Source organism: Bubalus bubalis, chromosome 17 (genome assembly GCF_019923935.1).
Source record: "Bubalus bubalis isolate 160015118507 breed Murrah chromosome 17, NDDB_SH_1, whole genome shotgun sequence".
Lineage (NCBI taxonomy): Eukaryota > Metazoa > Chordata > Mammalia > Artiodactyla > Bovidae > Bubalus > Bubalus bubalis.
The window spans coordinates 2,874,773-2,887,160 of record NC_059173.1 but is presented as its reverse complement, the minus strand read 5'-3'; the positions used below and the strand labels follow the sequence as shown (position 1 = coordinate 2,887,160).

General features: G+C 43.8%; 1 protein-coding gene across 3 annotated transcripts in view; it reads left to right on the top strand.

Moving 5' to 3' along the window:
- The first annotated feature begins 423 nt into the window (after positions 1-423).
- The window catches only part of RNF185 (ring finger protein 185), a 31,525-nt gene continuing 19,560 nt past the window's right edge, over positions 424-12,388 (top strand). Inside the window, exons 1-2 of one of the 3 annotated variants that reach the window (XM_006051027.3) lie at positions 441-581; positions 6,697-6,862. The gene's annotated coding sequence lies outside the window, so the exon portion shown is untranslated. Of the gene's footprint in view, positions 582-630; positions 656-6,696; positions 6,863-12,388 lie in introns of those variants that run through there. The other 2 variants (XM_006051026.3, XM_025267323.2) reach the window with 2 other exon arrangements.

The window sequence follows — 12,388 nt, the reverse complement described above, 5'->3', positions numbered from 1 at the left end:
TGGACAGAGGAGCCTGGTGGGCTACAGTTCATGGGTTCACAAAGAGTCCAACATGGCGTGCACTCTCTCTCTCTCACACACACACACACAGTTTACTAAAAGGAAGAATTTTCCCTCTTCCCCCATTTATTTAATCACTTCTTTATTTATATCAATAAAGACTCATTGGGTTACCATTTTAGTCAATCAGTTATACTCTGTTACTCTCATCATGTATTTTGCTCATATTGCCCCAATTTGGCCAGTGGGATCTTCAAGTTAGCTCATGGGTCCTTTGACATATTCTCGTCAGTCTGATTCCCATCATCCTTAGACATTCCGTTCCAAAATGTTCCAAGCTTGTCTGACCCTTTCCATGGTCACACCTTGGCTTTCTCAAAGGCTTCCAGACAGTCCTTGTGTTTTTTCCCTTCCTCCCGGCAGGCGGAACCTTAGAGCCCAGGATCTGGCCCGGAGCACAGCGCGGTGGACCAACCTCTTCCGGTTTGGGCCGGAAGTTCCTCGGAAAGCGGCGGCTTGGCGTCAGCTGACCAGAGTCCGCGTAGGAACGCTCTGAGGTCCGGCCGGACAGACTGACCCAGGTAAGAGACTGGCTGAGCGACCGACGGGCTGACAGGCTGGGGCGGCCTTGGCGGCATTAACTGAGCAGAGGCAGGTACATAGGGGTTGGGTGGGGGGTCAGCTCGGGGCCGCCCAGGTTGAGGGACGGGGATCGGTTTCCGCCCTCACCGGGCCCACGGACTTGGACACTTGAGCCCAAGAGCGCAGAGACTTCAAGCCCGACTCTGGCCCAGGCCCTTCGTCCCAGGAGGGAGTTCAGGATTATGTTGTGGTCTTCTGTCCAGCGATTCCAGTTTGGGGAAACTGAGGACTAAGTAGAGAGAAGGCTCCCACAAACTCTCCCCTCCAGTCAGGAACTCACTCAGACTCCCAGTCGAGGCCGCTTCTCTCGTGGGGGGTGATTTTAATGAGTTTGCCCCCAGTGGAGAGGCCGAGGCCGGGAAGCGGGCTGAATAGAGTTGGCTTGGGAGTGAAGGACCAGAGTTGGAGACTTCGCCGCCAGCAGCCAGTCATGCTTTCCGTGCCAAGTCCTTTCCCCGTACCAGGCCTGTTTCCTCACTTGTAAAACAGGGCAGTGTTTCTCTAAATACGGTTCTCACAGCTTGTGCTTTGAAATGCCGTGGGGTGCATACTTCCCAGTACAGGACTTAAATAAGAGCTCTGATTTAGAATCTGGGTCGGAACCGGGGAAACCGCATTTTGAACATACTCCTCGGGGGTCCTCTGCATACCCATGTTTGAAACCCACTGATGGTAAGTGCTTTCTTGCTGTGAGTTCTAGAAATCCATTCTTTGCTTTGAGCAACTGGAACTCCTTCAGTATCTTTGGAAGAGGGTGCGGTGGTGTTTAGCCCAGAAAAGAGAGCAATGGAAGGGAACTGTCATCGAAAACAATGTTATGGTGAAAAGAGCTTCCACTTCATCTTTGCTGTTGAAAGAGGCAGGAACTAGGACCAATAGGTGGATTCTACAGGAAGACAATATTTTAATTAAAGAACTCAAGGGTGGTCACAGGGGACCAGCAATGGAATGGATTGCCTCCAGAGTGGTGTACTTCCTGTCGCAGGAGTTTTTAGATGAAAGTCCTTTTCAACTTTAAAGTGGCTAATTCTAAGTCGTTTTTTTAAGTCTTCTCTGGTGCTGACTTCTTTTTTTCTGCCCTCTTTTCTTAACATCTGTGTCCCCCCAGCCTACATCTCCTAAAAGTGAGGCCAGTGGGTCTGAATTTATGTAATCTCTTCCTTGTTCTGTGTACCATCCTTTTCAAGGACTTGGGAATGCCGCATCTGATCAGGGCCATTAATGTTTGTTGAATGAATAACTAAGCAGGGTCCCCACCCCCTCGGTTTGGAGCTTATTTTCCTAGAACAACTTGGAAATGAATCTGAAGTCTTTGTGATTGATGAGGAAAACCCAGTAAACTCTTTGGACTCAGAGTTGAGGAGCCTGTGTCTGAAAGACCCCCTTGAGGTTGTTCAGGCCAGCCTCCCCCCAGCCCCAGGACATAAATCCCTCTTCCTCTGCTCCTGCTGCTGCTAAGTCGCTTCAGTTGTGTCTGACTCTGTGCGACCCCATAGATGGCAGCCCACTAGGCTCCTCTGTCCCTGGGATTCTCCAGGCAAGAATACTGGAGTGAGTTGCCATTTTCTTCGCCAGTGCATGAAAGTGAGAAGTGAAAGTGAAGTCGCTCAGTCGTGCCCGACTCTTAGCGACCCCATGGACTGCAGCCTACCAGGCTCCTCCATCCATGGGATTTTCCAGGCAAGAGTACTGGAGTGGGGTGCCATTGCCTTCTCCTTCCTCTCTCTAGCAGTGTGTTGTTATAGATGATGTGTCTGCTGAGAGAATTTTTGCAATCTGTTGGCTAACTTCAGCATTAAAACCAGTCCTTTGATGGACTTGACTTGCCAGTTCATCCTCAGCCATAATCTGCAGATAATGCTTCTAGCATGTATTTAGTTTTCTAATAAAACGTCAAAGCTCCTTATTTTGTGATTTACAAAACTCCAAGCAGATCCCTTTTTAAAAACCAGTTAGAATGCTTAGGTTTCCCAGTGGAACAGAGGTTCTATATTATGACCCAATCCTGCTGACATGCCTTTGCCAAAAAAAGGTTGGATTTGAGCCAAGACTTCCTGCTTGTGTTTATTCTTCCTCCCTTTTTTGTGTTTCCTAGAATTTTTTTTTTTAAGTTGTGAAGTGCTTATTCACATGTTATCCATGTGCTGAGTAAAATGGTTTTAATTTGGTGGTGTCTTTAAAACTTTTCAATCTGAAGTTTTCCTTTTAAAAAAGTACCTTAATCAAGATTTCCATAGTGTGTTCTTCAGGCCACAGTCTGAAGAGAAGCCTCTGAAAAAAGTGTTCTGTGGTTAAAGTAAGTTTGGAAAAAGCTATGTATGAGTACCCCTTCTTAGAGCTTCTCAGCGTGTAGTATCTTGTCAAAGGCACTGAGACGTCGATAAGAGATGTGCCTAACCTTGTTTAATCTAGTGTTGCCAAACTTAATTGATGTGAAGCACTTTTTTTTTTTTTTTTTTTTTTTTGGAGTAATGGAAGCACACTGGCAAATTCTGACCTGGAGCAGGAGTCTGCAGTCTTTGGCCTGGGGTCCAAATCTGACCCCACTGCTTGTTTTTGTGTGGCCTGTGAGTTGGGAATGGTTTTTACATTTTTTAATGGTGTAGATTACATCCAAAGAGGAAGAATATTTTTTGATATGTGAAAATTAAAAGAAAATCAAATCTGTTTCTATCAATAAAGCTTTATTGGAACACAGCCACATCTGTTAATTTACATACTGTTTTTGGCAGCAAAGTAGAGTAATTGCCCCAAAAACCATATGATCTGCTAAATCTAAAGTATTTACTATACAGTGCTTTTCAGAAAAAAATTTGCCAACCGCTGACCCACTCCATATACTTTTTTTTCTTTTTCTTTTGAAATGATTTTAGACTTCCAAAAATAACACATAAATTTCAAGCATACTCTTAACCCAGCTGTCCCTAATGTTAACATTTACATAACCGTAATAAAATTATCTAATAAATTTAGGATAAATACAGTACTACTAACTATAGGCTTTATTCAAGTTTTGCCATTTGTTTCACTAATATCCTTTTTCTGTTCCAGGATCCAATCCAGTTTCCCACATTGCATTTAGTATCAAGTCTTCTTAGTCTGTTCAATCTGAGACAGTTGCTCAGTCTTTTTTGGCTTTCATGAATGTAAACCTTTTTTAAAAAGATAACTTTATTTATTCATTCATTACATTTTGGCTGTTCTGGGTCTTCATTGCTGTGTGGACTTTTCTCTAGTTGCAGAGCGTGGGGGCTACTCTCCAGTTGTGGTGTGTGGGCTTCTCATTGTGGTGGCTTCTCCTGTTGCAAAGCACTGGCTCTAGGCATTCAGGCTGGAGTAGTTGGGGCAAGTGGGTTCAGTAGTTGCAGCTTGCAGACTCTAGAGTGCAGGCTCAATAGCTGTGGTGCAGAGGTTTAATTACTTCTTGGCATCTGTGCTCTTCCTGGATCAGTGCAGTGCCTCCTGCATTGGCAAGTAGATTCTTTACCACTGAGGCACCAGGGAAGCCTGACTGTAAATTTTTGAAGAGAGCTGGCCGATTATTTTGTAGATGTCTCTCAAAGTTTTTGGGAGGGTGGGATAAAATTCACATATTATGAAATTCATCATTTTAATGTGTGAATGTTCCCAAAGTTATGCAGCCTTCACTGCTGTTTGAATTCCAGAGTATTTTCATCATCCCAAGAAGAATCCCCGTACATGTTAGCAGTTTCTCCCTATTCTTCCCTCTTCCCATCCCCTGACAGCCACTAATCTGGAATCACATAGTATGTGGCCTTTTGTCTCTGGCTTCTTTGATTACGCATAGTGTTTAGGGTTCATCCGCGTCGTAGCATGTGTCGGTACTGTATTCCTTTCATGGCTGAGTAATATTCCACTGCGTGGACACACTGTTTTGTTAGTTGTCAGTTGATTAACATATAAGTTGTCTCTGCCTTTTAGTTGTTATGACATGCTGCTCTGAACATTCATGTGCAAAGTTTTGTGTGAACATATTTTGAATTCTTTTAGATGTGTATACCTAGGAGTGGAATTGCTAGGTCATATGGCAACTCTGTTTTTTAACCTTTTGAGGACCTGCCTAACTGCTTTCCACTGCACCTCACCATTTTATATTTTCATTAGCAATATATGAGAATTCCATTTTGTCCACGCCCTGTTCAACACTTGTTATTGTCCTTTATTATTTTATTATTTTTTCCATCCTAGTGGGTGTGGTGTGGCATCTCATTGTAGTTTTATTTGCATTTCCCATTTCCCTAAGACTTGATGTTGAATAACTTTCACGTGCATATTGGACATCCTTGCATCTTCTTTGGAGAAATGTCTATTCAGACCCTTAGCCCTTTTGTAATTGAGTTACTTGTCATCATGTACAATTTTGCATGTAAATATTCAGAGTGTGCAGATCCCCTGAAGCCCCTTGAAGTAATTCAGCATGAGCTGAACTGCAAAATCTGAGGCAATGCCAGTAACGCCTTGATCTGAATGCAGTTGGATTTGGACATATTGAAAGGGCTTCCCAATGGCTTAGCAGTGAAGAATTCTCCTGCCAATGCAGCAGACACGGGTTCCATCCCTGGGTTGGGAAGATCTCCTGGAGGAGAAAATGGCAACCCACTTCAGTATTCTTGCCTGAAAAATCCCATGGACAGGGTAGCCTGATGGGCTACAGTTTATGGGGTCACCAAAGAGTCGGACACAACTGAGTGACTGAGTGTGAAGTTCAGAGTAAGTTGCCATTTGAAACTGCTGACCACTCAGAGCTTGGTTCAGCCCGACCACTGCTGACGGTGCAGAGCTGGGATGGCCACGTCCAGTGAAAGGGGTACCGCAGCCTCACCCCATATGTGATAAGAACACTAGGAGATGCTGTCATTCAGGAGCTACTCTTGTGTTTGTCTGATCACAGGCAGGGACTCGAGGAGTCAGAGGTAGTTGGCAAAGTCGGGACTGGTGATGGCCTTGGGCCGCTGCCTGAGTTGGCAGAGCTACCAGTGCCCTCATACATCTCTTGACTCCAAAGCATTCAGCTCTCACTAGACTATCTGGAAAACACACACACCAGTAATTATTCTTTTTTTTTTTTTAATTAAAAAAAATTTTTTAAGGTCCATTTTTTAAGTCTTTATTGAAAATTTGTTACAGTATTGCTTCTGTTTTATGTTTTGGCTCTTTTAAATTTTTTGGTCAAAGGCATGTGGGAACTTAGCTCCCCAACCAGGGATCAAGCCTGCAGCCCCTACATTGGAAGGTGGAGTCTTAATCGCTGGATCGCCAGGGAAATCCCCACACCAGTAATTCTAATTGTGAAAGTAATTTGTGCTCATACTAGACATTTTGCAGAATACAGAAACTGCCAGACAGTTTCCCGCAGCAGCTGAACCATTTTACATTCCAACAAAAGTGCACAAGGGTTCCAATTTTTCCACCTCCTCACCAACTCTTGTGATCTTCTGGGTTTTTTTTTTTTTTGGATAGTAGCCATCCTAATGGGTATGAGATGGCATATCACAGTTTGATTTGCATTTCCCACATAATTAGTGATGTTGAGCATCTTCTCATGTTGTTATCGGCCATTCATATATGTTCTTTGGGGAAATGTCTTTTGAAGTCCTCTGCCCATTTTTGGATTAGATTGTTCATTTTTTTGCTGTTGAGTTTTAGGAGTTCTCTATATATTCAGTATATTGATCACTCAGATACATGACTGGCAGATATTTTCTCCCACTCTGTAAGTTGCTTTCGTACTCTGTTGATAATGTCTTTTTTTCCCCCCGCTTTGGCCTTATGGCTTGTGGGATCTCAGTTCCTTGGCCAGGGATTGAACCCAGGCCACAACAGTGAAAGTGCCAAACCCTAACCACTAGACAGGGGACTCCCCTGATGTGTTTTATGCATGCTCTCCTGATGGTCCTCCTTAGGGCCTTAGGAGAAGTGGGATCATTGTTTTTGTCAAGTATATGCTGACGTTATTAAAACTCTTAGACAGTTTTGTTGTTACATAGTTAAATCTTGTCGACCTTATTCATTTTCTTGATGTTCTGTCTTTAGAGTTTTTCAGAGGTCCTCAGCTTCAGATAAAATTTGAATTAATGAGATTTTGTAGAATCTGAATTGAATAAGAATTCACTGGCCACATGAAAACAAAAGCTGAACTCTCACTTTGAAAAGTTTTTGGATGACAAAGCAAGGACAAACACAATCACCCCATTTGCAGGTAAGGACCCTGGCCTAGTTGAGAGGTCCAGCTGAGAGCACTGGACTAGGCTCTCTGGCTCTAGATTGTTCCTCTCACTGTATTATACTAGAAATTCACCATGCTTACCTAGGACCTGTCCACTCTGAAGATCTTTCTTTGATACAATGTTTTATCCAGTTATGTTGGTTTGAACTGAAATTGTCAAATTCCCTTTTGTTTATTGACATATTTATTGAATGTATACTGTGTGTCAGGTACTGTGCGTGTGACTCTGGGAGGTGTTTAACTGGAGTAAGCAAGACAGTTCAGTGAATAATTGATCCTGTGTGTGAGTAGTGTTATCTCTACTACAGATCGGTACTAATCTAGGGAAACCTGAACTTTCTATGGTCCCATATCCATAATCTTTTTTTTTTTTTCTTTCATTTGTTGAAGAGTTTTGGACAATGCTAAAGAAAAAAATTACTCTAAAACAGTTATGTAACATTTCCAGTTCTGAAAAACATCCCTGAAGAATGTCTTGTACTTTTAGGACACTGATTTTCTACGGCTTTAGTTGGCTACATTGATTCATCTTGAGTTGTACAGTTCAAAGTACTCCTGGGCATCAGATCCATCAACCCACACACATTTATGAGGTACTCTTGAGGTGTCTCGCTCTGTGCTAAGGCACTTAGAGTCTGGGTCTGGACTTGAGAGGACATACAAATGAATCACTGAGGTACTTAATTGAGCACATTGGCTTGGGAGTTGAAAACTGCTTCTGACTGGCTCTGTGACCGTGGGCAAATGACCCAACTACTCTGTACCTCAATCTAACATCGCAGGGGATGCTGTATATGGTGGGGAGTGTTTACCTCGAAGGCAGGTTGTAAAGATTAAATGAGACAGTTTGTGTAAAGGGCTGAGCACAGTGTCAGCCGATGTCACTCATAGTGATAATAGATGTAACAGTTCCATCCTGATTGTAACACTGTTGGGGAAATCCGATTTTGCCCAGGTCAAAAATCGTGTCCTGGTCTGGATTTGCTCATACACAGTTCTACTGTCTCATCTACAATGCCTTCAAGGAACGATGCTCATTCAGAAAGGGAAGTTTTGACTCATTCATTCAGCAAATTAATCAAATAAATACCTGCTGACTGCATAGATCCGTGGGGAGTGTGAGGAAGTAGTTACACCTTCAGTGTGCTCTGTGAAACCTCACAGTGGAGGGGTATTAACTCTGTGCCAGCCCTCATTGTGTTGTCTCTTTAATCCCTCCAACTACCCTATGAGGAAGGTAATTGCCCCATTTTAACAGATGGGTAAAAAAGGCCTGAGAAGGTAATGCGCGAGGTCACAGAGTAAATGGTGGATCTGAGATTTCAACCCAGAGCCATCATATTCCTCTGTGCCATGATGATTTTTAAGGACAAAAGCCCATAAAAAGTTAAAGAACATTTTAAGACAGTGGTATAAGGAATGACAGAAGGCAGCCTTTTGGTCCTTGAAAGTTTGTGCTGGGTTATCTGAATCCTACCCCGTCCTTGCCTATGAAACCTGGTAAGCTTTAAGAAAAATCATTGACACTTGATGCCAAACAAGCTAAAACACTTTTGATTTAGAAATGATGGAAGATAGGACTTACCTGGTGGTCCCCTGGTTGGGATTCTGTGCTTCCACTGCAGGAAGCGTGGGTTTGATCCCTGGTCGAGAAACTAAAATCTTGCATGCCACGCAGCGCAGCCACAAACACAAAAAGGAAAAAGAAAAAAAAAAACAATAATAATAACTGAAAAAAAAAAAAAAACCCACTGAAAAACAAATAATTGAAGACAATGTGAGAAAGTTGAAGCAGCTGAGCCTAGAATTTCCACTCAAATACGTGTTATGTTTGGCAGTTGTTACCTATAAGGCCTAGTCCAGTGCATGGGATATAATGGGTTTTAATAGTTAATTAGCAAATGAATTAGTGAATTTAAAATATCTTCCCAAACTGCTAAAATTACCCTATTTTCCCCATGAGACTTAGGATGCGTTCTCTTTTGAAAACATGTATACTGTTGGCAAAGATGGGAGTAACAAGCACTCTTATGTATTTTTCATGGGAGTAAAAATTGGCACATCCTTTTTCAAAGGCGTTGGTACAAAATTACAAATTTTAGATACCCTTTGACCCAGCAGTTCTAAGCTGGAATATGTCTTAAAGATGTAGTCTAGAACCATTGGTCTCCAAGGCCGAGAACAGGATGACTAGGTTGCATGGATGAGAGAGACTTTTCAGTCTGATCCTTTTGTGCCTTTTGAATTCAGCCACATGAGTGTTACTCATTAAAAATATAAATCAATAAAATTTTAAAATGTGAAATGTCTGAAATAATTATTATGCTAAGGATCATTAAAGTTAGTATAGATTTCTTTAATCAGATTGCTTTCCTTTTTGTCCTGTACTGAGATCTGAAATTCTGGGACATTTAACATTTTCCCATATTTTTCTGTGTCTTAATAATGTAGTACTTACTATGGAAAAAGTGGGAAGTACAGTTAAGTGTAAAAGCAGCTTTAAAAATTTGCCCATGGTTCCATTATCCAGAGACACTACAGATAACATTTGGGCCCTTCCAATTTTTTTCTGTATCTTTTAACCTGTTAATATCATACAGTATGTTCAGTTTGGTATAAAATTTTCTATTTTGCCTTTTTTTTTTTATTAACGTTATGCTATATAGAAAAATTCCCACGTAACCAAAATCCTCATAGAAGGGTAATTTTTAGTGGTCTTATAATCTGTCGTGTGAATCTACCAGTTTAGTTTAGCCAGGGGATGGAGCTGGGTGGGGAAAGGAAGAGACATTGGGATCATGGAAGCCTTTGGAAGGTGAGGTGGGTCTGGGTTAGGTGGCTCAGCTGGGCATGTCAGCCTGACAGGCCAGGACTGAAGGGCACAAGGATTTCCAGGCTTTTCTTCCTGCTTCGGTTGCAGACCTTGCTGCCCTGCTACCCCCACATGAGCTCTGGGCTCCAACCATGCTGAACTTGGCCAATTGAGTTGTCCACTTGTCCTGTCACCAGTAAGCCCTGCCCTCGGGCGCTCTGTACACACCACTGTCAGCACACTGGGCTGCCTGTTGGTTCACTTGCCTGTATCTCCCTTTAGACTGAAACCCTTTTTTATTTATGCCTTGAATGCCTGGCAAATAGGATCATTAATAAATCTTTGATGGTTGGTATGGGATTGGGTGGACAGATAGATTAGAGATACCCAAGAAAAGGACCTAAAGAAAAGAGGCCAATTGCTTAGTCTCCTCTGTCCTTCTGGGCCTGAAAGTCCACTCATGCCCTTGGTCCTGTATTTGAGGGCTGGGCTTCTGTGAGCTAACTGTGAGACCAAAACTTCACTTAGACACCAAAATTTTAGGGCCTGGTTTCTGTATGTTCCGAGTTCAATCACCCTCTTACTTAGATTTCCTCCCACTCTAACCTTCTATGAGTGTGATGTCGACATTCTTAGAATGTGGGTCCCCTCTCTGCCTGTGTGTCCAGCAGCAGCCTGATGAGCCATGAAGACAGGCTGGGGCTCGCCACTGTTCCTGACAGAAGACTTCTTTGTGAACATGTGTCTGCCCATAGAAACAAGATCTCTGCTGGATCACCTCTCACATCATGCTAGTTATTTATCATCCAAATCTGTAATCTTCATAGTTAGAACCAACGTTTCCAGATGCCTCTGTACACTCTGGTCAAGGAATTCTTAGAGTTAAAGGGGCAGAGAAGGAAGATTATGCATTCCTGCAGTTTCCTCTAGGACCTGAGAACTGAACACAAGAGTACTGCAAAGAGATTTCTTCACGAGCTCACGTTCCCTGGTAGTTCCTTCGGGGATACGCAACTCTCGCTTTCTCTCTTCTGCTTCGATCCTGTGAGGTAAGCCAGGCCAGCTCTGGGAAGGTCGTAGGAGTGAGGATGCTCAGTCAGTCCACTCCAGCTGCCAGGCTTGGTGTTCCTAAGGGATCATGGAGTATTACAAACCTGCCTTAGTCCCAGCACTATGTGTGGTGCCTTGGACATCTCAGATTTAGAGATGTTTTTCAGAGCAAGGTGTGAACTTGTTCTTTAAATGATCAGCTTTGTCACGGATGGTCCAGGTGCTGGCTGGTCTGAGGCAGACTTGTCCCTGCCTCCCTCTGCCCCGAGTTGACCTGACCTCTCCATGGTCCGTGGGCTGTAGCTGGGGTTGGGCATTCTGAAGGACAAGCCTTGAGGTTATTGTCTTTCCAAACTGCATTCTAATAGAGTTCTCCTATTTGAGAGCTGATTTTCCAAAACACTTCATCAGAATCATCTGGAGTGGACTGTGGGGACACTTATTTAAAATACACGTTCTTGGGACTTACCTGATAGTCCAGTGGCTAAGACTTCTCACTCCCAGTGCACGGGACCCGGGTTCAGTCCCTGGTCAGGGAATTAGATCCCACATGCTGCAACTAAAGATCCTACAATGAAGATCAAAGAGCCCACCATCCAGTTCCAGGTCCTGTTTAAATCACTGAGGGAGTCTAGGAACCAGATCTCTGTGGGGGTGCCGTGTTTAGGAAAAACAGGCAAGTTTGATGGAGCTCCTTGTTAAAGATTATTATAATTAGCTCCTATTCTAGACTCCAGGGACTCAGCATGGTCTTGCTCTTCTTTATGACTCCGTCACCCCAGGTGGTAGCACCGGGCCCCATTGTAGTTGGAGTAGAGATCCTTTGGTCTCAGGCATAGATGGATGACGGGTGAGTTTGCTTTGCAATCACTGCAAAGAACAAAAAGTTAGAGGAATGCATTTGAGGAAAAGCAAAGACCAGATGTTTAACTTTGTAATGCTGCATGTTAAAGGGGCAACAGGTAAGAGTGGAAAGAGTGCTGATGTGTTGGAAAGTCAGAATCGGGCACAGAATTATTACATGTGTAGTGGCCTGACCTTGGGCAGGTCCTCTGACATCTCTGGCCTGATGTCCTCTGTAAAGTGGAGTGAGAGTCAGAAGTGGTAGTAGATGTGAATGTGCTTTGAAAACTGGAAAGTGCGTTCAGATCAGAAGTGAAGAACGGTAGGGGTAGGGACAAGGCACACAACCGACTGCTGCAGGGCTCCTCTGTGATCAGGTCTAAATCGAGGCCCTCCAGGGACCAGGCCAGCTTTCAGCAGGATGGCAGCACACATATGCCCGGGGTCTACTTCCTCTCCACTCTATCCGGTTCCTGAGCTGACAGGGTCCTCTGTTCTCTAGACCAGTGTCCCAGAGGCTCTGTCCACATTGTGTTCTGCAGGTGCTCACTGAATGGCCCCAGGGAAGAGCCTGGTGCGGTGAGGCTCCTGTGCCTGAGGGAAGGCAGGAGGTGGGGAGAGGAGGCTCTGGGGATGGGGCCCAGGGTACATTGCAGAGAGAGCTTGTGTGAGCGGCTGGCCTGGGAGTTGACTGAAACCAGTTATGCGTGTCTGCACCCGCTCACTCAGCAAATATTTTGAGTGCCTACTGGGATGAAGCTCTAGAGCTTAGGTAGGGACCACGTGATCAGTCT